At 43.1% G+C, this 26,534-nt stretch overlaps 1 long non-coding RNA gene and 1 other non-coding gene across 2 annotated transcripts; one reads left to right on the top strand and one right to left on the bottom strand.

Moving 5' to 3' along the window:
• Window positions 1–972: 972 nt before the first annotated feature.
• On the bottom strand, window positions 973–8,291 carry LOC109490583. The gene is made up of 3 exons (XR_004625284.1): window positions 7,703–8,291; window positions 4,816–4,886; window positions 973–1,054 (listed from the first exon to the last, which is right to left on the bottom strand). It is a non-coding gene; the product is annotated as an uncharacterized LOC109490583 (long non-coding RNA).
• A 9,141-nt stretch (window positions 8,292–17,432) lies between these two features.
• LOC117802478 lies at window positions 17,433–17,539 on the top strand. The gene has a single exon (XR_004625860.1). It is a non-coding gene; the product is annotated as a U6 spliceosomal RNA (small nuclear RNA).
• The last annotated feature ends 8,995 nt before the right edge of the window (window positions 17,540–26,534 follow it).

Raw genomic sequence — 26,534 nt, 5'->3', positions numbered from 1 at the left:
CAGTTACCATTTTGTCTTCTCAGCAAGCTATTGAGGTATTTTTCTATTAACAATTAGCAGAGTGAAACTTGGGTTTAAATTTATGTCTAAAGTCCCTGTTGGTAACAACTTCTTGTCAGGCAGATTGCTGCCTGGACACTGCTCCCCCAGTCCCCTCATTTCCAGGCTTCAGCAGTTCCTCCTCGTGGAGCGCTATCTGCCATGCTCACAATGAGTTGTAATTAGCACCATGCTTCTCGCACTAACCTCTCTGGAACTGTGAAGTTATGTACATTTTCCAGAAGTTTTAGGAGAAAACTTGTCACATGTAGTAGGACATACAAAACATAAAATGTAGATGGATTTTTGAGAGGAAGTATGAAACTCCAAGAAATTTCAACTCCCACCAAATCTCCAGATCTTGAGGGCTACAAGCTAGCAAACTTTTGGTACTTCTGATGTCTCCATAGGAAGTCCAAGAAGTCTTGACCAAGAGAAATGAATCTAGGAGCAGATATGGTCACCGGCATTTGGGGGAACAGAGCACAAGGTAAACGGTAGTCCTGGGGGAATTGGGATGAAAACCTCCAGCAGAGAGATGTTATTTATGTTATCTTCCTTGGTATTAGACGGATTTCAACAATTTAGTTCATAACCTGTCACTAGGTCCTGTAATGCCAGAGAGGAGTCAGTTTATGCTCTCAAAGAGCTCAGTTTAGGAGCTAATAAATCCAGGCATGAAGGCATGTAACAAGTGTTTTCGGGAAGTCCAAAAGGGTCCATTTTTTCTTGGGAAAACAAGTAACACTACAGGACATAGTGGTATTTGACCTGGGATTTTAGTGATCAAAGAATTAGCCAGGTTCAACTGTGTGGCAGGCAGAGATGGAACGGAATTCTCATGGCTCTTACTACTGTCAGCAATGTGCACTCACGGAGCTGGGACAGCTTCAGGGCTGGGCCACAGACAGAAGTCCTCATGGAAACGAAATCAGCTGTCCACACCATCGCAACAAGGGGTCGCCTTTCCACCTCTGCGTCTGGACTAGAGGATTCTTCAAATCCATTTCTTTCCCTGGGGAAATGTGAAAGCTCACCAATATGGCCAAGGCCCGCTTCCTCCTGATTTGCTAAGAAAAACAGTTGCTGCTTAAGGAAATTATAAAGGCTGTGAAAAAAATTTTTCTTCTCCCTAACAAACATTATAAATGACAAAAATTCGTTCAGCTTAGAGAAATTTTTTTCTTAAAGTGCTAGATGGTCTCTGCAATTAGCGTTTCCCTTTAATACAATTTCTTCAAAGACTGTTAGCAAGCACACTTGGCCATGTCTCTATGCCTTGGTATTCTTAATTAAAAGTTCCATGTGCTATAAAGGGGCTCTTTGAGTGAGCAATGGACAAGGGAATAGGCTTCCTAGAGGGCAGTGGCCAAAGTTAGTCCACCAAGAAGGGGAAACCAAGATTATAAAATTTGTTCTTTTCAGGAAGAGGAGGGAAGCTATCTTCCCCATGTTTTGCAAAACTTCCATGTCACTTGTAAGTTCTAGACCTGACATTTTGAAATTACCCTGAACTTGAATTTTCTGGCCTACCCCACCCTCAAACAGATTACAGATAAACAGCAAAACTTAAATTCATGAATATTATAATAGAAGTACTATATTTTACACTCTTTCCCAAACATTTCCAATTTTATAATTATATTCCTTTTGTTACACAAAACAGAAATTTAATAACCCCATGTTCTTGAGCAAATAATATAACCACAGTACCTCACTTTTAACCCTTGTAATAACTGGGGTAAGAATACCTAGTACCAGGATTGTTTGAGGGCTAAATGCATAAAGGCATATAAATTACTTAGAACACTATTGCCTGAGACATGGAAAGAGCTAAGTACGTGGGCGCCAGGGTTAGATGGAGGAGAAACATTGACGTGGTGATGTATGTGATGGGGTAAGTTGTTTCTTTTCACTGATAACTCGGGTGCTTTAGCAAAAGTGGAAAGCCTCTCCTTTCTTTATAGAAGTGCAATCAGACATTTGTCTTAAGTCATATTTTTCCTGCTCACATTTGGAAGTTGACATCATTTGTATTTTTCAAACCAGGTGAAGATGAGCCAGCTTGAAGAATCCCCTTTTCCACTATGTTTCATTAGATGACAGAGAGATAACAAGGCTCTAAGGAGAAACTGTCCAAGTGAAGAAAAGACGGATTCTGGATCTTTGGGATAGCTGGGATTTCCATTTCTACTCATATTTGGCATTCCTGAGGCAGAAGCATCTTGGAATGGAGAAAGCATCACGGCTCCATGGGGAGGCTATGTACCAAGCACATAATTACTGAGAGCAGCAGTGAAGTAAGTTCACTGTATGTAGCCAGGCCAGCCCAGGCCGAGTGAAGCCACTGGGACAGTTGCCTGAACCTGAAATTGTTGGGCCTAAACAGGCACCTTTAGAGCAAACCAATGCCACATTCCCTTGGCCCTTTACTCGGAATTAAGACTTGGGGTCCTGGTACAGTCTAAACAGTGAAGGAAGCTCTAGTAATTCCATTAACAATATTTCTTGCTGCCTTTTACAAGTGAGGGCTCCAAATGATACTTTCACACCCCAACTAGTATGAATAAACCCTTGTCTATTACATATAGAACTAAATACCACTCCATTTTTGTTGTTCTTGAGTTTCATACAAAAAAATGCTTTGTCAGATCACATGTCATCAAAAGTACACTTTATTATAATGCCCTAGTATCACTAAAGTATATATGTTGTGATGCAGCAGATGCCTCAAGAAGGTTTTTGTGCATTTATGTTTGGTGCTAGGCATATAGCAACACCATTTCTTCCATGAGTGGAAATGCGCAATTTCAAAGAAACCTCCACATGACCAAACCCATCTATACCATATTTGGCCACAAAAACAATCTTGTCCTCCCCATTAAGAGACAGCCAAATGCTATATCATGAGGCCCTTGTTTTCACTGTCTTTAGGTTGTGTCCATTCATTTTTTACATAAAATCCTCCTAGAATGGGACCTGTGGATAAGAGCAGACTTGTTAATGAATTAAAGCACACCTATGGGATAGATCCTTAAACTCAATGTTGTAGAAGAGTGTGAGCTCAGAAAAATTAGAGAAGTCTAACACAGAATTGTACTAAGTAATCCTATTTCTAGGGGGAAAAAAGTGTGCACATGGGCAAACGCTGTGAGAAAATCCACTAAAATCAACCCAGCAAGTTGACTCTGGATGGTTGGATTATAGATGATTCTGATCTTTCTCTGTTTGCTTATCTGTATTTTCTGGATTTTCCAAAATGAAGACATATTACTTCTACAGTAGAACCCCTCCCCCCTCAAGAAATAGATAATTCTGTGGGGAGACAGAACTAAAGCAACTTTAAGCAGACAACAAACTTGAGTAATCAATAGAGGAAGACAGAGTTAGTATATTTAAAGTTGCCACTTCAGAGCCTTGGTACTTGGGAAAGGACAAGTCAGGGTAAAAGAACAAGGCTTTCGACACCCAGGAGAGTAGGAGTTCCCCGAAACCTCAAGAATAAATGAGAAGGCTGTAGTCTGTTAACAGTGTAGCTCTCCCTGGCTCCCTTGCACGTCAAATACTGGGCCCCTTGCCAGGCAGAAAGAGACCCACACTACTTAACTGGTATAATATATATAAGAAAGTAATGTATTTATGTAGAAAGGGGGAAACCAAGAACCGTGAGCCAGTGGGCGGACTACATCAGGCCCAACCCAGGGCAGCAAATGGGAAGTAGCTGGAGGAGGAGCTCAGCTGCATGAATGTGTGGGACTGAGCACTGGACAGAGGCACTGCTGCCCATTCCCAAGGAAGAAAAGCAGTGTCCCTGGGGATGTGCACGCTACCAGGAATGAACTTGAGAGCTAATCTACAATGAATGACATGTTTTCATTTTGGTTATTTCACTTCTTGACCTTTCAAAGTAGTCAGTGTTGGGGCGTCTGAGTGGCTCAGTCAGTTAAGCATTTATCTTCGGCTCAGGTCATGACTGAGCCCCAGGGTCCTGGAATCGAGTCCCACATTGGGCTCCCTGCTCAGCGGGGAGCCTGCTTCTCCCTCTCCCGCTGCCCCCTACCCCACCCTCCATGCTCCTTCTCGCTCTCTCAAATAAATAAAATCTTAAAAAAAAAATAAAAGTAGTCCGTGTCGTTATTAACATGCAGTCAATGTTTACCCCAGAGGGGTTCATTGGAAGCAACCACAAACTGGTTAAATTGATCCAAATGAAATAAAACTAGGGAAAGCTCTAGGACTACCTCCAAATTTCAAATCTGTTTTCATGTCAGAGGGAAAGAAAAGGATGGAAGCTTTCCTAGTTCTTAGTCTCTTTAGTTTTATTACTTCTCGTCTCTCTCTCCCTCTCTAAAACATTCTGGACCCCTTTACTTCTTAAAAAGTGCTATAAATCTTCTAGTTCACTCAAAAGGGTGTCAAATGGGACTTTTCAACCTTATCTCACTTCCATCAGTCCTTATGGCAACAAGAAGACCTGAGGAAGAAGACCAGATGGTAGAGAGGAGGCTGAGAACGGACAAGCCCGTGGACTAGAGAACAGCACGGTAGAGAGTTACGAGCCCACCACTGTAGGAGTGTCTTAGATAAGTTACTGAACCACCTGTAATCCTTCCAGCATCCTGCTGTGAGCAAGGAATTATTGGTATCATTAGACAAGGAGAGAAGCCCAGAGGATAAAACCCTTAGAACAATGCCTGGAGCGGAATTATTGCTCTATTAGTGTCAGTTAAATGCACTCACAGGGGGTACTCAACATCCAGACAATCAAGACCATACCTTGTCTGTTTCCAAAGAATCATGTCTCAGTCAGTGCTGCTTCTAAACCAAGGAGCCAAGTCTTCCAGATTCTGAGAAATCAAGCACAGTTGCCATCAATTAATTTCCAGGTTGACATCTTCAGTTGCTTCATCATATGATGCATTTTAATAATCACACTCTTATTTAAAAATTCCCAGTTTAGGGACCAGTAGTGCTGATGGAGAGAAGCTGCTACCCATGGCTTAATTTGATCTGAGCCATATACAGTATGTGAAAATGTAATCTTCCCTTCGAAGTATTTTATGACAATATTCTAGAATAGGGAATTGGCAAAATGTTTTTGGAAAAAAGCCAATCGTAGGTGTTTGGGACTATGCTGACTACATGTGTTTTTGTCCCTGTTGCTGCTGCTTCTTTTTGCAAACTGTGCAGCCAACTCTGTGATGATGTAAAAAAATCATTTTTTAGCTCAGATGGCCAGACCAAAAATTTTAAACATAAGCTAAGAATAGTTTATTTTTTAAAGAAATGTTTTTGAAACAACAAAAATGAAGAGTAATGGCAGGCACTTTGGCCTATAAAGCTTAAAAGATTAACCGAAATATTTACTACAGAAAAAGTTTGCTGACCCCTATTCTAAAGAATCACAAGGTCAGAATATTATTCTAAAAAATGTAACCCTCCATTCCCATTTTTCCTAGTCGACAGAGCTAGTTTGTTTTTTTAAAACAACCACAACAACACATAATCATCTCAGAGGGTGCAGAAAAGGCATTTGACATTTGACAAGATCTATTCCTGATTGAAAACTTCCAGCAAACTAGTTAAGAGAACTTCCTTAATCTGATAAAAAGACATCTAAACAATCTATACATCACCCCATATTTAATTATTAAAGACTGAATGAATGCATTCCTCCTAAGTTCAAAAAGAAGAAAAAACATGTTCCCTCTCACCACTTCTATACAGTACTGCACTGGAGGTTCTAAACAGTCCAATAAGGCAGGAAAAAGAAAAAGCATCCATATTGGAAAGGGAATGAAACTGTCTATTCACAGATGACAAGGTTGCCTATACAGAAAATCAGATGCAGTCTTCAAAAACACCCAGTGAGTTTAGCAAATTTGCAAGATACAAGATCAATATGCAAAACATAATCGTGTTTGTAAGTACCAGCAACAAACAATCGGAAATGGAAATTTTAAAGAATACTATTTACATCAGCATTAAAAATATGAACTTAGGATAAATCTGACAAAAGATGTGTAAAACCTGTAACTGAAACTATGAAATGTTGCTGAAAGAAATTAAAGAAAATCTAACAAACTAGAGAGCTATTCCATATTTTATAATTCAGAAGACTCAGTATTAAAATGGCAATTCTCCTAAAATTGAGGTATAGATTCAACATAATCCTAATAAATATTCCAGCAAACTTTTTTTGACAAGTTTATTCTAAAATTGACAAGTTTATTCTAAAATTGACAAGTTTATTCTAAAATTGACAAGTTTATTCTAAAATTCACATGGAAATGCAAAGGACCTAGAATAGCTCAAACAACTTCGAAAAAGAAGTCAGGAAACAAATAAATACTATGTGATTTCAAGACTTATTATAAAGCTACAGTAATCAAAGCAGTGTGGTATTGACAAAAATCAACAATCAGTGAAAGACAATAGAAAGTCTCGAAATAGGACCACACATATACAGAAAAATGATCTTTGACAAAGTTGCAAAGCAGGGTAGAAACAATAGTCTTCTCAATAAATGGTGTTGCAACAGCTGGATATCACATGCAAAATAGAATATTTGAGCAGTACTTTGAAGTACCATATACTAATTTTTGTGCATGTACAAACACTGCCTCAAAATGGATCATAGGCCTGTATATAACTTCTAGATGAAAACAGAAGAAAACTGTGTGACCCAGAGTTAGACAACAACTTTTTTAGACACTACACCAAAACACAATCCATAAAAGAACAAACCGATAAAATGTACTTTATCAAAATTATACATTCCTGCTCTTTAAAAAGACAGGTTTTTTTTTGAAAGATTTTATTTCTTTATTTGACAGAGATAGAGACAGCCAGTGAGAGCAGGAACACAAGCAGGGGGAGTGGGAGAGGAAGAAGCAGGTTCCTAGTGAAGGAGCCTGATGTGGGGCTCGATCCCATAACACCGGGATCACGCCCTGAGCCGAAGGCAGACGCTTAACCGCTGTGCCACCCAGGCGCCCCTAAAAAGACACTGTTAAAGACAAGTGTCTTACCAGGAGAGCATACCTGCATATGATGTACCTAATAAAAGGCTTATCCAAAATACAAAAACTCTTAATACTCAATAATAAAAGATGGAGAGCAGGAAAACAGACCTGTACAGATACTTCATCAAAGAAAATATATGAATGGTAATAAGCACAAGAAAAGATGCTCAATGCCACTAATCTCAGGGAATTGCAAATTTAAAGCACAATGAGGTATCTCTAAACCTATTGCAATGGATACAATTTAAAAGACTTTGTCAAGTGTTGACGAGGATAGAATGCTCATACACGGGTAGTGGGAATGTAAAATGGTACCACCACTTTGGAGAACAGTCTGATAGTTTCTTTGGCAGTTAAATATAAACCCAGCATATGATGAGCCAGCCGCTGGACACCAAAATAGCCTCAACCCAATTTTTAACACACACACACACACACACACACACACACACACACACACTGAACCTAATAGAAACTATGGACTTCAGTTAATAATAATATATCAGGGTGGTTTAGAAAAATAAGGATCTTTCCCTTAAAAAAATTCCTCTTATGGGGGTGGGTATTTCAATACCCCTTCCAGTACAAATAGTGGTTCTGTTAATCCTTCAAACAGCCTCTCCATCTGTGTGACTTACTTGTGCCTTGAGGCATTTGTGGGGCAGCGATCTCCCGAAGTAGTCAGACCACCTGATGTGGGAAGAGGGAAGACTCCAGGCATTTGCCCCTGAGAACTGCAAGTTCTGTGAGTGCAGAGAAGACCGGTTGTTTGCTCACTGAGGGACAGTTTTGTTCTGGCAAGTCAACCCAGGGTGAAAATCGGAAGTTGAGTCTCTGGTCCACCAGAGTCCTGGATCTTCGGGAGTATCCCACCAGCTCTCTTTCTGCCCTGATGACCTTGGCTCTTCATTTCAGCAGGCTCTTGTTTCCCATGTTTAACAAGAATGGGGTTTCCTGGATGCTCTGCTCCTCCTCCTCTCCCTGGCACTCCCTCTTTCTCCTCTTACACAAAACCTGGTTCATTTCTGCCGCAACAGGGCTTCTTCCAAGTCCAGCTTTGATCTCACTTCCCTAGAGAATTCAAACTAGGAAGTTTGGAAATCTTCAAGGTCAAATCCTTCACTTTACAAATGAGGTAACAGACTCCATGAGGGAAGGTGATTTTCTTAGGGCCACATAGCTAAGAATGTGTTTTACCTCCACCTTCACACTGTAGGCAGTTGGATAACCTAATGGCTACCATGACCAAATGGCCAAGAATCTTCTGTCCCAATTTCAAATGTTCTGTACAGCCAGTCATTAGGCCACATTAAGAATTTCACTATCGAAAATACATGGCAACTACTACTGCAGACATGTTAAGAGGGACCTTTTGGAAGCAATGTATTTCCATTACTAAATCCCACTTTTCAATCTAAAGCACTGGATTTTACCTTCTTAGGATAATAGACCCCCCCCCCCTTTAGAAACCCAGTGAGAGTTATGGACCCTCTCCACACAAAAATATTTATGTAAAAACATTAAATTTTGCTCCAGCAATTTAAATATGCAACACGTGACCAAGAAAACCCTTGATCAGACAGTACAAATGTTAGCGTGTCTGATATGCGGCCAAAGAATACTTTTAAATGGCTTTTAAATCATAACAAAAATTCACGAATACTTATATAGTACAACAGATTACAGAGCACATTTAATCCTCACAACAACCCTGTGAGGTAGGTATTAATATCCCAATTTTACCCATGAGGAAACCACAACCCAAAAAATCTGGAGACTCGCCAGAGTTCACATGGATAGTAATGGCAGTGCCAAGACTAGAACACAGGATTCTTGTTCCTTGTTTAAAACATCTTCACATCTAATATTTTCAGTTTTGAAACTGAGATCTTTGCTAGCTACCCAGGGGAAACGCAATGACATGTCTTTTCAACAAGTAGTTCTTCTAAAAATTAAACAAGTGTGAGGGGACAGTGAGAGACTAGAGATTGGAGCCCATCATGGATTATTCCCAGGCAAGGATACCAGAAAATAGGTCATTAGAATTGCAGGACTTTGGGTACAGAAACTGACCACCAATTAAAGGAGAACAAAACAAAGCGAAGCAAAACAAAACCAGATGCCAGAAGTGGTAAGACATATAGGTTTTTTGGGGTTTGCTCTGTTTTGTTTTTTCACTGTAGTTGTAAATTGTCTGGCCTGTTCCCAAAGAACAGCTGAAAGTCAGTTGGGAGAAGAACCAACATCATCTGAGAAAAGGCAGTACACACACCAAAAAGGAAATGTGAGAGCCAGAAAACAAACTTCCAAATTTGATAAAAGATTAAGATGCTGTGAAATCTGCTAAATGGCCACAGAGAAACACCTCCTCTAGGGGAAAGCAGAGTGAGAACCCCTAATCAATCCATAAGCCAGAGATTTCAGAAACTCCACAAAGTGTCTGGCCATATTCTTGATGACGCAGAACTCCTTCCTTGGCCATCTGCTCAAAGAAGCAAAGATGGGGAAGCTGTTGACTTCATGCTCTTGTTGCTGAGGCTGTAGAGCCGAGCTACATCAGTGGAAATTAAATGCTGTCCAAGGACTGTGGCAAATTTGTGAAAGCATCCAATGGCTCATAACAAATGAGAAAAATACGGTGCTGTTGTTTAGTAAAGATATCTATCCAACTTAAAGCCCTGACTGCCATTGCAGGACCTCGGTACACCAAACACTCTTCAAAACGTTTGGCAAAATGACAGTAATAAGAGTGAATGTCCTTCACCTGGCCTTGTGTCTATGGGTTAGGATATCTATCTGGCCAGTGCCTTAATTCCAGGTTCTTTTGGGCTGTGGCCAGGCAACCTTAAGTCCTTCCTCCAAATAGCTTCAGCAGCAGCAAATACTTTCAAAATAAACCATGTAGGAAAGGTCTCCCAGGTCCAGGTAGGACCTACCAGTCTGTTTACCCCCAAACTCTGGAAACTTACAGCTACTCTTTAATGCCTGCTTTACAAATCAAACCTAGATTCATAACAAACGTGACTCCCTCAGAAGCCTCTATTCTGGGAAATCTCTGTACCCTGCACCTGTAAGAAGTTTTTAAATACCTGTACAAAAGTTCTCTCATCGAGAGATGAAAACCTAGGAGCTCTTTGTTCCCCAAGCCTCAGCAGAGACCCTTAACCAACCCTTAAGTGCTAGCAGAATATTCTCTGGTAAGAGAATATTTGTTCTCTGGTCCTTGAGCTTCCTGGACTTCAGGGACCCATAAACTGGATACCAAAATGTTTTCCTTCAGTTTTGCTGCTGTTGTTGTTATTTGGGGATAAGGATGTTTCTTCTTTCTTCTTTGTTTTGTATTTTCCAAATCTCTCACAACTTCCTTGTTCTCCCTTTTGCACATAACATGACGACCTCATGGTGAGTTCCAGCCAGACTAACCACGGCAACACAAAGGTACTTCAGGGAGAGGAAAGATGACAACATTACCCCTGCCACTGTGCCTGAGAGTGTCACAGGGGACACCAGAAGTTTCTGAGCCCTGATTTTCTTCAGACCCGTCACCTGTACCACCACCCAAAGAGAAGCCACAAGGATGGTATGAATCCTTAGCCTGCATGTGCCAGCTGGTCCTCCACCCTCAGCTCTGTGGCAATTACAAACCCATTCTGAGAGCCTGACGTGGGGCTCGATCCCAGGACTCTGGGATCACGCCCTGAGCTGAAGGCAGACGCTTAACGACTGAGCCACCCAGGTGCCCCAAGAGAGTCTATTTTCTTAGCCCCCTCCTTACTGACACACAGAAAAAGCAGTCCTTGGAAACCCATTTCTCACCCCCATGCCCTACAATCAGCCATGACATTAGCTCCCCCCTACATATGAACTCTTCTGGAGCAGGGAATGAGTCTTGTTCATGTTTTATCCTCAGTACCTAGCTAGAACTTGGCATGTAGTAGACACTCAAATGTTTGTAGGAAGGAAGAGAGGGAAGAAAGAAGGAATACACAGAGAGGGAAGGAGATTTAGTCATTCCGGTTTTGTCTCTGGTTTCCTTATAAGTTTCTGCCATGGCCTTCTCCTTCTTCAAAGCTTTTGCCCTTTCATCAATGTTAACTTATCTTTCATACAGTTTCTGCCCAAGTGAAAGCTAAGAAGAAGAGTTATCATCTGACTACACACAATGGCTAGGTCCACAGATCCAGTAAATAAAAGTAATTAATTCCCTTTCCCTGTTGCCTTATCTCAAAGGACAAGCAATTTCTATTCCTATGATTTCTAACCTAGTCTTTACCTTCTTCAAAGTCACCCCCAAAAGCTCTTCCAGTTACCATCAACCTAGGAACCGACACTTTCAAGGGTGTGTACCCTCACCCAACATGGGAACAATTGGCCTTTCATCTTTCAGCACCCTACTCCAAAGAGGCAGCTTTAGGTCCTCTTTTCGGAGAGATAGCAAAAGCCCCAACCAGCACCCAGAGACTGGGCAAGAGTCTTTGCTCCACACCACTGCCAGTTCAAGTCCCTGCCCCATTTTCTGATCATAATCCAGTCTCCCACAGCACCAATACCTCTGCAAGCTCTCTCTTGCCAGCTCTAATTTGGGTTTCAGAGGTTTTTGGCTCCACCAAATAATCTCACAATTGAAGGAAGGGACAAAACTTAAGACACTCAGGAATTCAACTCCAGGTTCCCATCAGAATCCAGCACTCTCTACCACCTAGTTTAGCAGCACAGAGGGGAGGTTTTCAGTTGATAAAAGCAGCTCATCCTACTTTTAGGCACTTTGGTGATGCAAGCATGGAGGGGAGAGCTAAGAGATGAAAGAAGCAAATCACCAAAAAAGAGTTTTCCATTTTAGAACATGGATGTATAACTGACATTATGCATCTAGTATCTTTCCTATTAGAAAGAGCATCTAAGCAGACCATGGGGGTGCCATTTACAGCGACTAGCCGCCGAACAGTGAAGATCTGGAGCATTCTCCACCGAAGAGTCCTGCTGCTCTGACACCACTGCCAGCCCTTGAAGACTGAAGGGTATTCAGCCTCAGGATTGGATCCCAAATTCTTAACAGCCCTTAAAATTAAATTTGGACTGCTTGTTATTTCTGCAATATTGTTTTCTATTTTCCAGGCCCCTTACAGTGACAGGATGCTAATTCAAGAGAAAGGAAGAAGTAATTTTCTTCTTAATTCCACATGTGTCCTTTAGGTCAGGAGTGAGTATCCAGTGATGTCCCACCCTCTTCCTCTGAGCCCCCAGCAACTGTGGTAAGTCTTCTCTAATTACTACCATGGATGTAAACAGGCTTAACATATTTTAAAATAGGGTGTAAGAGTTCCCCCACCACAGAACCATAAAAGCAGACTTTCTTACCACCCCAGGTGGTATCTATTTCATTCCCGAGATTCCGACTTCAGGAAAAACACCCACCCAATCCCACAATACTCAGCAACTCTGGCGAGCCCACATCCAGATTCATCCTATTATCATTTCAGGGCTCCAACTTAGGACCACCACAAAGGTCTGCCTCATTAACAAACTTTGGAGCCATGTGCAGCTCATACACCCTACTTAACCTTGGGAGCCAGAACATTTGCACTAGGGAGGGAACTCAGGGCAATAATCTTTTGTTTAATCCCTTGACCCTAACAGCACACTTGTTAAGTGACTTCTCTAATGACATCAAAATGATTTAAAAGTAATTTGGGGAATTTTCCCCATATCTAGTAAGGAGTCGAGCAGGTGGGGACACACGGTTTTATCAAAGAGTTGAATGAGAGGGTTTTGATGGGGAAAAGAAAGGAACACAAGGAAAATAGGTATGTCCTGATTGGTAGCAACCCCTATGCTTGTCTGGGGGTGACAGGAATCTGTGAGCTGGGTCCACAGGCTGAGCGGGTGAATTAGTTGCAGGCTTTACTAAAATGATGACTAGGGTCTCACAGAAATCAAAAGAACAGGCAACATGTGCGTTTCCTCCTTAAAAATCCTCAGCCTGAGCTAAAGAGAAGTTATCTGCCCAGCTGGCATCTCCAACTCAGTATTTATGGGTGTAACTACAAATTTCACCCAGTTGAATATCCACTCTATAACCCCTTCCCACGACAGGGTTTGAAATTTCCCCGCCATCCCTCCGAAGGCCGCTACATAGGTCGGCTGCATTATTAAAGAAGGCTTGGGCAGCTCTGACCTAGTCATCCAGAGACAAAAATTTTTTTCCTAAGGCCACTGTCACCACAAGAATATATGGCTCTGCTACAGTTCAAAGCCTCGGCAGCAGTTCAGGTTTGGGGGTGTGCAACCCAGCTGAACCTCCCCGCACGCCTGCAGGAGCGATAACACGCCCGCGGGCAGCGAGGCCAACGGCTGGAAGCCGAGGGGGGTGTGGCCAACGCTTTCCAACGGCAGCTGGGGGGCGTGGCCTTGGGGGTGCCGGCGCCTCCCGGGTGTCTGAGCAGGGACCAGCCGGTGATGACAGGGTTTTAGGGGCTTCCCGGCAGAGGACCGGCCAATGGCAGGGCTCGTTGTGAGCGGCCACGCCCCTTGGCAGCCCGGCCACGCCCCTTGGCAGCCCGGCCCCGCGAGCGTTGGTGCGTTGCTGCATCAGGCGTTCTGCGCACCAAGCCCACCTCCCTGCCGCGTCCTCGGCGGCAAACGTCAGGCGTGTCTGGTGGAAGCTCACTGGCGGTAGCCCGGGGCTCAGAGCCCTCTGCTACTGAAGCTTTCAGTGGCAGCTTGGTCCCCATCAGCCCGCACGGCCACACGGGCCGGGCCCACGTACACCCAGTGGATGTCTGGAGGTCAGCTCCACGCTGGATCCAAGCAGGCCCACTGCTCCAGCCCTCTCCTCCCTCGCTGGCCCTTCCAGGCCCCTTGCCTTCGTCTGAATTGGTCGGACGCTCAGACCTTTCTGGATCATGAGGGCGGGGCAGGCACCCATTTCCTCTGATTCCTCCCTGGGAATGGAGTGATCGCTCCCTTTCCGTCTCCAGTCGGTTCAAACGCCCTCCTACCCTGCCTCCTGTTTCCAGCCACCCCTTCACCTCCCCTGAGGATTTGGAGGCCATCCTGCCACCTTCCCTACCCTCTCCTGAAGCATTGGAGGCATCTGTTCTCCCATGTTTCCGGTTCCTCTCGGTCTTTCTGGTACTTTCTATGCCGTCCTTTTATCACCCTCTCCAGGTCTCCATCACTTACCTTTACATATCCTTTACTTTGCTCTTCCTTAAGGTCCAGAGGGCTACTGCTCAGAGATAGCAACATTCACCACTTATAATCTTTTGTGGTTGATTTATTAAACTCCTGTGTTTCAAAAAAAACAAAACATTTTTTCATACATAACATTTTTCATACATAACATTTTTTAAAACATTACTTGAGCATTTGCTCATTGATGAGCTTCATTTAAATTATAAAAACAAAGTTAGGATAGTTGAGTCTGTTGAACACGTCAGTGGTTTAAATAGCAGACACAAATTTCTTCCAAAAACTAATAATTTTATAACTATCCCTGCTCCCCAAACAATTAAGCTTTGTTTCTTATGCCTATTTTTGCTGGGGTTGAGGGAAACAGATGTCAAAATGAGGCCAGTGGTTATTTGCAAGTGATGAGATGAATGTTTTCCGTTGTCCTTTTAACTGTATTTTCTACGGTCCACATACATTTTAAAAGAGATTTTCAATTTAAGAAGGATCAGAGACATGAAGAAACTGGGAACCAGGAAGAACAGACCAACCCCTCTGACAATCTGATCAAGGAAGGAGCTGTCTATTATTTGGGGGAACCTCCCCTAATATTCCCAGGCTTTTCCCACAGTATGGTTCTAAGAGAAAGAAGAGGCATGGGTAGCTTAACTTAGGGCAGGGTGCAGGAAGCTGGTGTGCCAAAGATTAGTGGGTATTCTGACCATGGTTTGAGGGCAGAGGAACCTGAATGATTCATTGTACCTTCCCACGGGAGCAGCTAGCCAACCCACCTTGCACACTTGCGTGTGTGTGCAAGAAAAACAAGTATAGAACTGTGAACATATTGTCCTATCACCATATTTTATTTCTTCAATCTTTGGGCTGCTTCCCCATTCATTGGTAAATGTAAGGCCAGATTCCAGATTAAGGCTACCAAAGTATTCAGAATAATTTGGGAGAGTCTAAGAGGTTTTTAGGTTTTGAAATCAGACAGGACAGGTTTTCATCTAAGCTTGCCCACTTGCTAGGTATGTAAATTGGGCAAACGAAACACAGAGAGTCTCTGATTTTTCATCTCTAAAGTTCTGATAACAATGCTTGTAAGGATTTCCATACATCACATTGCCTGTGAATTAGTCAATGCTACGCAAATGAGAATTGGTAGCCCTCTTTCTGTTTTCCCACCATTACCTAACCCAGGAGCCCAAAGCCTCCTTTAGCACGTGCCTTATCCTCATCTGTGTCCCCATCTCTCTGTGTGTCCTCTGTATGAGATAGTGGTGCTAAGCTGTTTTCCTGAAAGCACCCTTTGCAGACCCTGAGAAAGAGTGCCTCCTTACCCCTAGAGTCCCTTAAGGTGTGCCAGAATCTAGGGCCCCTGGGTTTCTGGAGAAATCTGACTACAGCTGGGGGGGGGGGTGTCCACCTTCCCCTAGGGGTCATGGAGAGCCTCACTCAGGCTCTGACCCAACCTCCCAGTGTAGTGCTCAGCTGAGGGCCAAGTGTAAAAGGGCCTGCCTATCCCAGCCCAAGGCTGACCTGACTGTCGCCAGTCCCTCCTATGCTCCAAGAGGAGATGCTTCAGTTGCTAGACCCTGGGTTACTGTCCTCTTCTCCCCTTCAAAACTCCAACTCTTCCATAGCAGGAAGGTCTCTGCTACGGACCCAATCTGTCCTGGACACCTGCCTAAAGTCCTGCCTCTGCAGCAGGGCCCCTGCTTCTACCCTTCATGACCACCGCATCTTCCACCATCTTCCCCTTTCCCCACTGGACCCCAAGCCACGCTCTTCCTCCTCCTGCCTTTACCCTTCTCCCAGTGAGTGTCTAGGTCCAGAGTGCTCATCCTTCCCAGCACACACACACACACACAGGCTTTGGTGCTGAGGAACTTCTGTACTTGCCAAGAAAGAAGATTCCCTTGCCAGGCAGAGCGGCCTCAAGGTCAAGTGACATCTCCTCAACTTCCGTTCAGCACACTTGCCCTCTTCCTTCAACCTCCTCCCCAGTGTCCCCAGGCAGCCTTCATCTCCTCACTCCCAATCAGCCCCAACTGGCCTATTCTAAAGGGACCAATGACTGGTTCCACAAGGCCAAAAGAGGGACTCCAGCTTTAAAAGTGGGGTTTTTCAGTATCAGTCACAGGGAACGGCCAGATCTAGTCTGTCTGTGGAGACAGGGACTTGATGGGGCCCCTGGAGTCCCCCTCTCAGGTCCAAGCCCGCTCTGCTTGCTTGGCCCCCACTCCCAGCCAGGGATGCCTGAGTAGCTAGGTGTGGTCATCTCTCCATGACAACATGTGTGGAATTGGGGGGAGGGGAGTAAATGGAAGGATATTTAGATTTTTTTTTTTAATTCAGAAGTAAAGAAACATGCATTTGATCACGTGTGTCAGGTCCTGGCAGATAATGACAGCAGAATGGAAAAATACAGAATTGCTAAATTAACAAGGGGAAAGGGAAGACTAGTGGAGAAAAAGGAAACATGCAAAAAAGGGATACAATTACAATTATCCTACATAAAGTAGGATAAAAGGAATAAAAAGGAGTGTAACAGTATAACAATTATTGTGTGATGTTAATGGGCTGAATTTTTTTTATTAAAACAGACTATGTTATTAGGTTTTAAAAAATAAGCCTGTTACATGCTGTTAAACAAGAAATATACTTGAAACAAGATGCTTCGAAAACCTTGAAAATAAATGGACAAATGCAAATATGTATACAAGAGAGCAGAAATAGCAGTATTACTATGAGCTAGGTTGAGTCAATTGTCAAGAATTTGTATGCACTTAGCAATACAACAGCAAAGTATATCAAGCAAAAACTATTCGACAGGCAAGGAGAACTTTGATTTTTATTTATTTTTTATTTTTTTTAAAGATTTTATTTATTTATTTGACAGAGATAGAGACAGCCAGCGAGAGAGGGAACACAAGCAGGGGGAGTAGGAGAGGAAGAAGCAGGCTCATAGTGGAGGAGCCTGACGTGGGGCTCGATCCCATAACGTCGGGATCACGCCCTGAGCCGAAGGCTCAACCGCTGTGCCACCCAGGTGCCCCAGAACTTTGATTTTCAAAAATGCAATTGTGGTTGGGCATTTAAAAATACCTCCTTAGGAATCCTTTTGTTGTTCCAAAATTGGATGTGATGACTCTAGAATTCATGTGGGAGAGTGAATGTTGAAAATAGCTAAGAGAAGTGCCTGCTTTGGCAGCACATATACTAAAATCTGAACCATACCGAGAAGATGAGCATGGGCCTTGGGCGAGGATGACACGCAAGTTTGCAAAGCGTTCCATATTTTTAAAAAAATTAAAACAAAGTAAATTAAAATAGCTAAGAAAAGTCACGTAAAGGAAGATGATTGAGGAATTTACCTCATGAGATGTGGCTTAAGTTCCTCAAGAAAGCTACTGGAACTAAAGGCTTGGAGAGGGGTATAGGGTCAGCTGCAGGGTTCTGCCTCTGCCAGAATGGAGGCCAGAGCAGAACGCGCCCAGCCGCCGAAGCCAGCCGTAGAGACCTCAGCTTACCACGGTTCACATCCCCTCTCTAGGGTTGGGGAGCACGCAGAGAAATGAGAGGATGCGAACTGACTGGACAATGTTCAGATATTCATTTCATAAACAGAGCCTGCAGGCGGAGTCTTGGGGTATCACTTCGGCTAGGCAATGATGTATTTTTTCTTTGGCAACAGCTGCTAGGGAGGCTGTTTTCCTTTAGGAGACGATACAAACTTTCACAGCTCAGATTTGAAGGTGTTTGAAACTGATTGGGTCCTCTTGGAACCCAACTCCTGGCCCAAACACAATTTCTCAGATGCATCCAGAAAAACCGGAGGGAGTGCTGTCTGTCATCTAGGACCTATATCCCATCCCTATCCTATACTCCTAAACTCTGTGTGTGTGTATGAATGAAACCTGTCCATGTAAAAGAACTCCCTATACATACTTATAGTGTATATATATATATATACACACATGTACATACACACACGTATACATATGAATAAAGCATTTCAGCAAATGTTTCTCAGGGCACTGGGCAAGGGAGGAAAAGAATGCGGTGTGGTAATTGTCTTGGAGGACCTCACACTGTTGTTAGGAACAGTGGGTCCGGCGATTGACATGCAAGCGCTTTCCTCCAGGTTTCCTACCTCTGAGTGGAACCACCAACACAGTTGTTGGAAGGAGTCCACAAAATCTCTACCTAACCTCACTTTCTTCCATGATTAATAAAAATAAAAGTTGACATGAGAAGTCCCAGAAGAAACACCCCCAGGGGATAGAAGTCTCCTGAGACTTGGTAGAAAAAGCAGATAGTATTTGGGCTTGCAGAATTCCCAAATCTGGCAAAAATGAACCAATGTTTTGGAGGGTGGTGTGGGGAGAGAGTAGCCGGGAGGGAAGGCTACCAGAAGCCCCATTTTTACTGTACTGTGTGGAAAGGAAGTAAGTCTAGAAGTCAATCTGCCTTCAGAGATCTAAGGGAGAAGGGTATAAGCAAACAGGCAGTCCATGTGATCATTGCCCTATCAGTAGAAACACAGGGTGGAAACACCCGTAGGACAGACGCCTCAGCCAGGAATGCCTCCTGGAGGAAGCAGTGTCTGAGGCTTAACAAGGAGTGGAAGTTAGCTAAGCACTGCGTTCGGGGTGGTAAAGTCTCTCCAACAGCAGGAAGGGCAACTGTGCAGGGCAGAGCATATTTAGAGAAAAAATGAAGTTCCTTATGGCTACAGCGCCACGTTGGAGCCAAGTGGAGCACAAATGGCCAGAGTTGATGCTGGAGACAAATGCAAAGGCCTCTGAAACCTTAAAAGAGAACAGGTTTTATCCTGGAGTAGTGAAATCCTGTTCCCTCTTGTGGCTGGCCAGAGGGAGAAAAAAAAGTGGGCAATAAAAACAGACACAGATATACCTTCAGCGAGTTATAGAACGAGTGAACTGAGGGGAAAAAATATTCCGGAGATTGAACTGTAGCAGAAGGAAAGCAAGGCTGAGAAAAGGATACAGCAGCAAAAAAGGTGGAAAAGGACAGTGGATGGGGTGGGAGGACCAACAGGCCAGGAGCAGCAACGTGAACAAAAGAGTAAAAGGCGAGGTAGGGGACAGCAGAGAGCCCCAAAGAAGCTGGCGACATGAGCACACTCACACCCTGCTCTTGACCGTGTAGGTTGGCTCTCTTGCCACTGCAGACTCCGTCTCAGTTCCCAGCTCCAAAGAAGGGGAGAGAGAGGTCCGCAAGGCTTCAAGATTGGGAGGGGGGGTAGCAGGGCGAAGGTCAAGTTAGAAGGGATTGGCGAAATGGGCCGGAGATGGAAAAGTGAGAGAAAATTTTGTCCCAGGAAGATGAGGTCTTCAGCAGCTAAACTCATACAACGGGGAAAAAAATTGAAAGGGAGAAAAAGTCATGGGAAATAAGTCTTGTTGTCAGAGAAATGTCCAGTCACCATGGAGAGGTGCAGGCTTTAGCGCTGAGGCAGGGGGTGGGGACCGCCAGCAATCGAGTCTTGCTCTTATAACAGCTGTGTGACATTGAAGAAGTTACTTAAAATCTATTCCTCAGTTTCCTCAACAGTAAAATGAAAATGAAATCCCAGATAGTACCTACCTCCAAGGGGTACTGGGTAGGTAAAGTGAGTTCAGTATGTGGAATACTGAGTAAAGTTCGGTGCTACACTGCTGTGGAGATTAGCTGTTATTCTTCCTCTACTGGAGTCCACCTAGTCTCTCCCGGTGACAGGGCCAGTGTCCTGTGTGCTGTCTTACACTTTCAAAGACCCCCTCAGGGCTTTTCTTGTCTATTGGATCGAAGAGATGTGGAAATGCACAAGGAGCAGAGAGGGGTATCACTATGGGTTTAGGGGGTCCTTGTACCGGGTATTTGGAAGGGACAGACGACCTACTATCCATTTGGAAGGCTGCCATGCAGGCTGGGCCCTGGCTTTGCTTCTCTCAGAGAGGGCGTCCCTTGTTTGTAGGCAACACATCACTTCTAGCACTCACTTGGATCTTGTTTTCGGGATAGATCCAATGGCCAGCTATTAATAGAGAAATCTATTTGGAGTCTTCTCATACGCCCTCAAACCGCCTCTTTCTTCTTCTCAGGTGCGCAGGGCAGCTTGTTCCCCCTCCCCCTTTCAAATGGCAAAACCTGCTCTCACTTATCTTTTCTGAAGGGATCCGATCACTCACAGTAGGAGTGTGAAATAAAATAGTCTGATGAAAGCTGGGCACCTTCTGGGGATTTTCATTTTAATAGGAGTCAGTCCCTTGAATAAAGTCGTGAAGCTGGCTGTAATCTCAGCTGTATGGAAGAAGGTTCTGGCTGAGAAAAGCTTTTGAAGATGGGGGAGCTTAACCTCACTCCCCATGTGTTGCCTTAGAAAACATGTTCTTCTTTAGGTGTGGCTTGTGGAACATATTCCCAGGAATAAATTTGAAAATGTGGTGAAAAGTGTTGCTACCAGGCCAATGAAGTATGGTTGGGTAGGGCTGGTCCTGAATGGCCTAAATTCTTGCTCTTTGAAGAGCCCTATCACTGCCTCAGAGTGCAGCCAAGAAGTGCCGGAGGGCCCAAGAATTGTAGTTGGTGGGTTGATTTAGATTTGCTCTCCTTGTACCACTCCATAGGAGGTTTCAGGAAACTTTTTGAAAGAGCTTGGAACAAAACTGCTGCTGGAGATGCCATGTGTAGCTCTTCCCCTACCATGGACCTGCGACACTAATACCCTTGAGCTGTTCAGCTTGGAAGGGAAACAAAGCAGTAAAGACTAGGAGCTGAAGGCAAGGTGAGGTGGTGGCAGCCCCCACCAGCAGGAGAGCCTTCAGAGCAGCTCTGTCTGTGAGCTCCTTGACACTGATGCTGTGTGTCATAAGCTTGACCCAGCTCAGTGCCTAGGACATGGTAGATCACTCTCTAAATGTTTGCTGAATGAATGAATGAAAGGAGATGGCTGAGGAAAGCATAGGCTGATAGCACCCTCTAGAAGCCTCCTTGATTATAAAAATAATCAGCTACTCCCTGAGTACTTGAAGACGATGCTATGAGCTGCTGCCTGCAACTTCTGAATAGCCCAGAGAAGAAGTTTATGGCTTTCTCCAGGGAGCCCTGTAACCCCTGTGCGCAAGCTTTGGAAACTTTGACAAGTCTTATAGTTCCTACAAAGAATGCCCTGAAATCTTAACATAAAATCTTAAAACTTCCAAAGGAAGTCTGGAAGCCCCCATATGAAATTTTTGGAAACCCAGCCAGAAAGCCTTGGAGCCCTGTCTGGAAGCTGGGGTAACACTGCCAGGAGCAACAGACAGCCTTCTGGTGTTGAGACAGCAGCATGAATGTTATTGTATTATCTCTGCCTTTGCAACAATAATTCTTATTGGCGTAGGGGATGGGAAGGAAAGTTATTATTGTTTTGTTCTAAAACAAAACAGTGGCTGTGTCTTAGTCACCTGGACCCAGAGGGGCCAGCCAAAAAGGATAGGGTGTGGGGTCTCCAAGTCTTTGGTCAAGATGGTGGGACTTTGGGAAGGTTGGCCCTTGTCACTGGCCAGGTGTAGGACTTGAAATCACTTCCTGATGTTTTGGGTTGAAGGATGGAGATCTTGGCCTGTGTGTAGTCATGTGTTGGGTCAAGATATAAATCCCCATTGTAAATATTCATTTGGTTGCTGAGAGTGGGGGAGCTTGCAGGCAGCCAGGTTAGAGAAGGCATTTGAACAGGAGCACATACTATCTACATAAATACTTCTCACCCAGTGGGGCCCAGCAGAGAAAAATATTATTCTTTGTTCACAGAGAGATGACTCAAGTAGTTGTGCTCATGTACTCAGAAACTCAGATGGTTTCTTTCTGTAGGCTTCCCTGGAAAAAATTCGTTGAAATATATTTAGCTGTGTGAGAGGAAGACACACCAACATTCAAGCATTGAGACCGTGTCAGAGATAAAGATGGATGTAGGGACAGTTCCAAAACAGACCAAAAACGTAGATGGGTACTATAGCAGAGGAAAAAGAAATTTAAAAGAGGGAGATTAAAGTAAAAGGAGGCAGTGAATACTGAGAAATCAAGGCTCATGGCATCAGAAACCAACGTACAGGAACTATGCCATCAACTGGAAGACAGTCCCCAACACGAACAATACCTCAGCCATCTCTGCCATGGTCGGCAAGCTGTAAAAGAATTTCTTTCTGTAATTCTGAGAGAAGATGTGAGAAAAGATAAATGGCTTAAAGGGTATGTCTGAATGAACAGAAATGGAAAGGGACAAGGGGGAATATATTGGGATTGAAGGATAGAAATATTTCTTCCCCCTCCTCTCCTTCCCCCGCCCAAAGTGTTTCTAGGTATAAGAACTAATAGAATAAAGGAAAAGAAGAACTGGATGGTGTATTGAGGGTCCGCAAGACCAACTTCAGGTTTGATGAATCTCTAGGATTTCCAGGTCTCAGCATGCAGCTGCATTCAGGGCTGTGATTTATTACAGCGAAAGGATACAAAGCAAAATCAGCAAAAGGAGAATGTGCATGGAGCACACAGTCTGGAGTTGTCTCCCAGTGGAATCACACAGGACATGCTAAATTCCCCCAGCCATGAGTTGTGATAACACATGTGAAATATTATCTTCCAGGGAAGCTCATTAGAGACTCAGGGCCCAGGGTTTTTATTGAGACCTAGGTGTATAAACACCCTCTGCCGACTGTGTACCCAAATCTCAGACTCACAGAAGGGAAGCAGGTGTTCAGCACAAATCGCATCGTTTGTGCTAACAGTTTAGGCATAGTGGACCACTCTTTTATCAGTTAGCGTGGTGGGAACCCTAAATCCTAGTTCCCAAAACTCACATTCCTAGATGCCTGCCAAGGACCAACCTTGCACACAGGTCTTTCTAGAGAGCAGTCTGAAGCCCACTATGTTAACTCTTTTCTGTGCAGGTTGCTTTGGGTGAGTGCTAGCTGGCATGCTCCCCACATGCCTTCTTCTCTAGTCAAGCTAAAAAGTTGAAATCTAGCCCTCACTTTGGGCACCATTTAAATGACCTGAAACAATGCAGGTGCTGCTAAGTGGCTCTCCTGTGGAGAAAATGAGGCTTGGAGATTGTCAAGAATGTTCCCAATTAGGCTTAAAATGGAGAAAAGTCCTGGTGTCACTTCTGAATCCTGACCCCCTTCCCTACCTGCATCATGGGCTTGAAATAGGCCTTGGTCTGGGTTGCCTCCGGGAAGGCTTCCTCTGGTTGCTAGTGTTACGTGCTCCACGTGACCAGAGGCCTCCTCTTGGTGTCATCAGCGGATGAGTTGGAGAACTGAGGGACTTACTCTGTCAGTGCCCTCCTGCTCATTCCTTCAGCATCCTCTTTCCACTTCTTAGGTACCCTTGGCCCTCCCTTCCCTCTAGATCTCCATTCTCAATCATCTGAAGGGATCGAAAATCACACTGAGGTAGACAATCATGAAGGGTATGCGAACAAGGTATTTTTTTAAACACAGAATTAAATTCATACATAAGCTACTTTAGAGAGGGATTCCCAAATAATGAGCTCTGGAGGTGGCTTGCCTTCAAAACACAGAGATTCAGCCATTCCAGTTTCCTACCTGAAGATCACACGTGCACATGGGATCATTTTGGTTTCTCCATCTCTCCCTGTGGGGATAAATGTTCATTCCCTTGGTTGAAGACAGGGGCTTGACAAAGATGGAGACATCATGACATTTATCACTGAAGTCACCCTTGGGACCAGATCCAATTGTCAGCAGAAAAATAGCTCAATAACTTAAAATCAGGAAATATCTGCAAATTAGATGCTAAAGGCAATTTCAAGTAGGAAAACCCGACTGAAATGTGATCTTTCTGATATTTTTTACAGCTGATATATTTGGTTTAGGGGATAGTATTTCTCCATACACGACAATTTTATAAGAATGTGAAAGTTTTTGATGAGAACCAAGATCAGGTTTTAGGGGGAAAAAAATATGGGATAGGAATTTCCCATAGTAGTAAAATCTGTGGGGGTGTATAGTAGGACCTAAGATGGGAGGCAGAAATGGACTCCATGATGGGTTTATATTGAAAGGCTGAGAGCTGGTAGCACTGTGATAGATGAGAATTTAGACTTTTGAAAACACTTTAAACTACTTCCCTTGTGAATAGAAACTGAAAAAGCTTTAACAGTGTAACTTAGCTGGAACCTGGAAACTAAATTGTGACTCATTCGGAAGAGAGATTTTTTCCTGTGTCCATTCTGAAACCTGCGTCTCATGACTCGTCCTAGACAAATCTGGGCATTTACCTTCTTTAATGGGAACTCACATTCTGATTATGGAAGGTAACTTCTGTCTTTTGGATCCTTTTCTCAGAATTCACCCTGGGCCCATTTGTACAATGGGGAAGTATGTTTACAGATTTCCCAGCCTACTCTTTTGTGCACTCTCCTCCCTTTTCCTAGAACCTCTTCTCATGTACACCTGACCTTCTTGCTCTCCCCCCTGCTTGTATTCCCCCCCTCACTGGCTGTGTCTCTCTCTGTCAAATAAATAAATAAATTCTTTAAAAAAATGAAAGTATATAGAGACTTATCTCAGTAATGTAAACATTTGTCAACACACAAAACTCAATCTAATATACATTACTAGAATAAAGGGGGAAAACACATAATCACTGCAATTGATTCAGCAAAAACATTTGACAAAATCTAACACCCTTAGTGATAAAAAGAAAATCAGAAAACTGGAAAAAATAGAAGGAAATTTCCTCAACATAATAAAAGACATTTATGGAAAAACTCACAGCTAACATCATATCCAATGGTAAAAGACTGAAATCTTTTCCATAAAGATCAGGAATAAAACAAGGATGTTCACTTTTACAATTGCTAGCCAACATTGTACTGGAAGTTCTAGCCAGAGCACTTATTTGAGAAAAAAAAAATGTATCCAAATTGATAGAGGAACAAAAACTCTCTATTCACGGGTTACATGATCCTATATGCAGAAAATCCTAAAGAATTTAGAAAAAAAAATCCACCCCAGAAACCTCAAGATTAGAGAAGCTCATAAATTCAACAAAGTTTCAGGATACAAAACCAAAAATCAGTTGTATTTCTATACACTAGCTATGAACAATCCAAACAGGAATTAGGAACACAATTTCATTTATATAGTATCAAGAAACATAAAATACTGGGAAATAGTTAACAAAGGTGGTACAGACTTGTACCCAGAAAACTACAAAACATTGCTAATAGAAATTAAAGAAGACATGAATAGATGGAAAGACGTCCCATGTGCATGGATTGGAAGACTTAACACCGTTAAGAGAGCAATCATACCCAAAGCAGTCCACAGATTGAATATAATTTTTATCCAAAAAACCAGGAATATTTTTTACAAAAATGGAAAAATTCATTCTAAAATTCATATGGAATTGCAAGGGGCTCCAAATAGCCAAAACATCTTGAACTAGAAGAACAAATTCGGAGGACTAATGCTTACTTCCTGATTTCAAAACTTACTACAAAACTTACTTCAAAACAATTCAGTACTGGGACACTGGGTGGCTTAGTTGATTAAGTGTCCAACTCTTGATCTCAGCTCAGGCTCATGAGTTCAAGTCCTGCATTGGGCACCATGCTGGGCATGGAGCCTACTTAAAAAAAAAAAAAAGCAGTACTGGAATAAGACTGACCTATCTATCAATGAACTAGAATTGAAGTTCCAGAAATATAGCCATAAATCTAAGGTCACTTGATTTTGACAAGTATGCCAAGGCCATTCAATGGTGAAAGAATAGTCTTTCAACAAATGGTGCTGGGACACTGGATAACCACAGGCAAAAGAATGATGTAGGACCCTTACCTCACACTATATACAAAAATTAACTCAAGATGGATCAATGCTCTAAATATGAGCTAAAGCCATAAAACTCTTACAGGAAAACATAGGGGTAAATCTCAATGATCCTAGATTTGGCAATGGTTTCATAGATATGACACCAAAATCACAAGCAATTAAAGAAACAAATAGGATTTCATCAAAAAATTAAAACTTTTGTGCATCAAAGGACACTATCAAGAAAGTGAAAAGACAGCCTATAGAATAAGAGAAAACGTTTTAAAATTATATACCTGATAAGAATCTATTATCCAAACTATATAAAAACTCTGACAACTCAAAAACAAAAAGACCAAAAAAAAAACTTTTAAAGAGGCAAAAACCAGAGCAGAGGAGGATATATATTTCTCCAAAGGATATATACAAATGGTCATAAGCACACGAAACAATGCTCAACATTATCAGTCAT

Source organism: Ailuropoda melanoleuca, chromosome 5 (genome assembly GCF_002007445.2).
Source record: "Ailuropoda melanoleuca isolate Jingjing chromosome 5, ASM200744v2, whole genome shotgun sequence".
NCBI lineage: Eukaryota > Metazoa > Chordata > Mammalia > Carnivora > Ursidae > Ailuropoda > Ailuropoda melanoleuca.
Note: the sequence above shows the minus strand (reverse complement) of the source record. Positions and strands in the feature narration are given on the sequence as shown.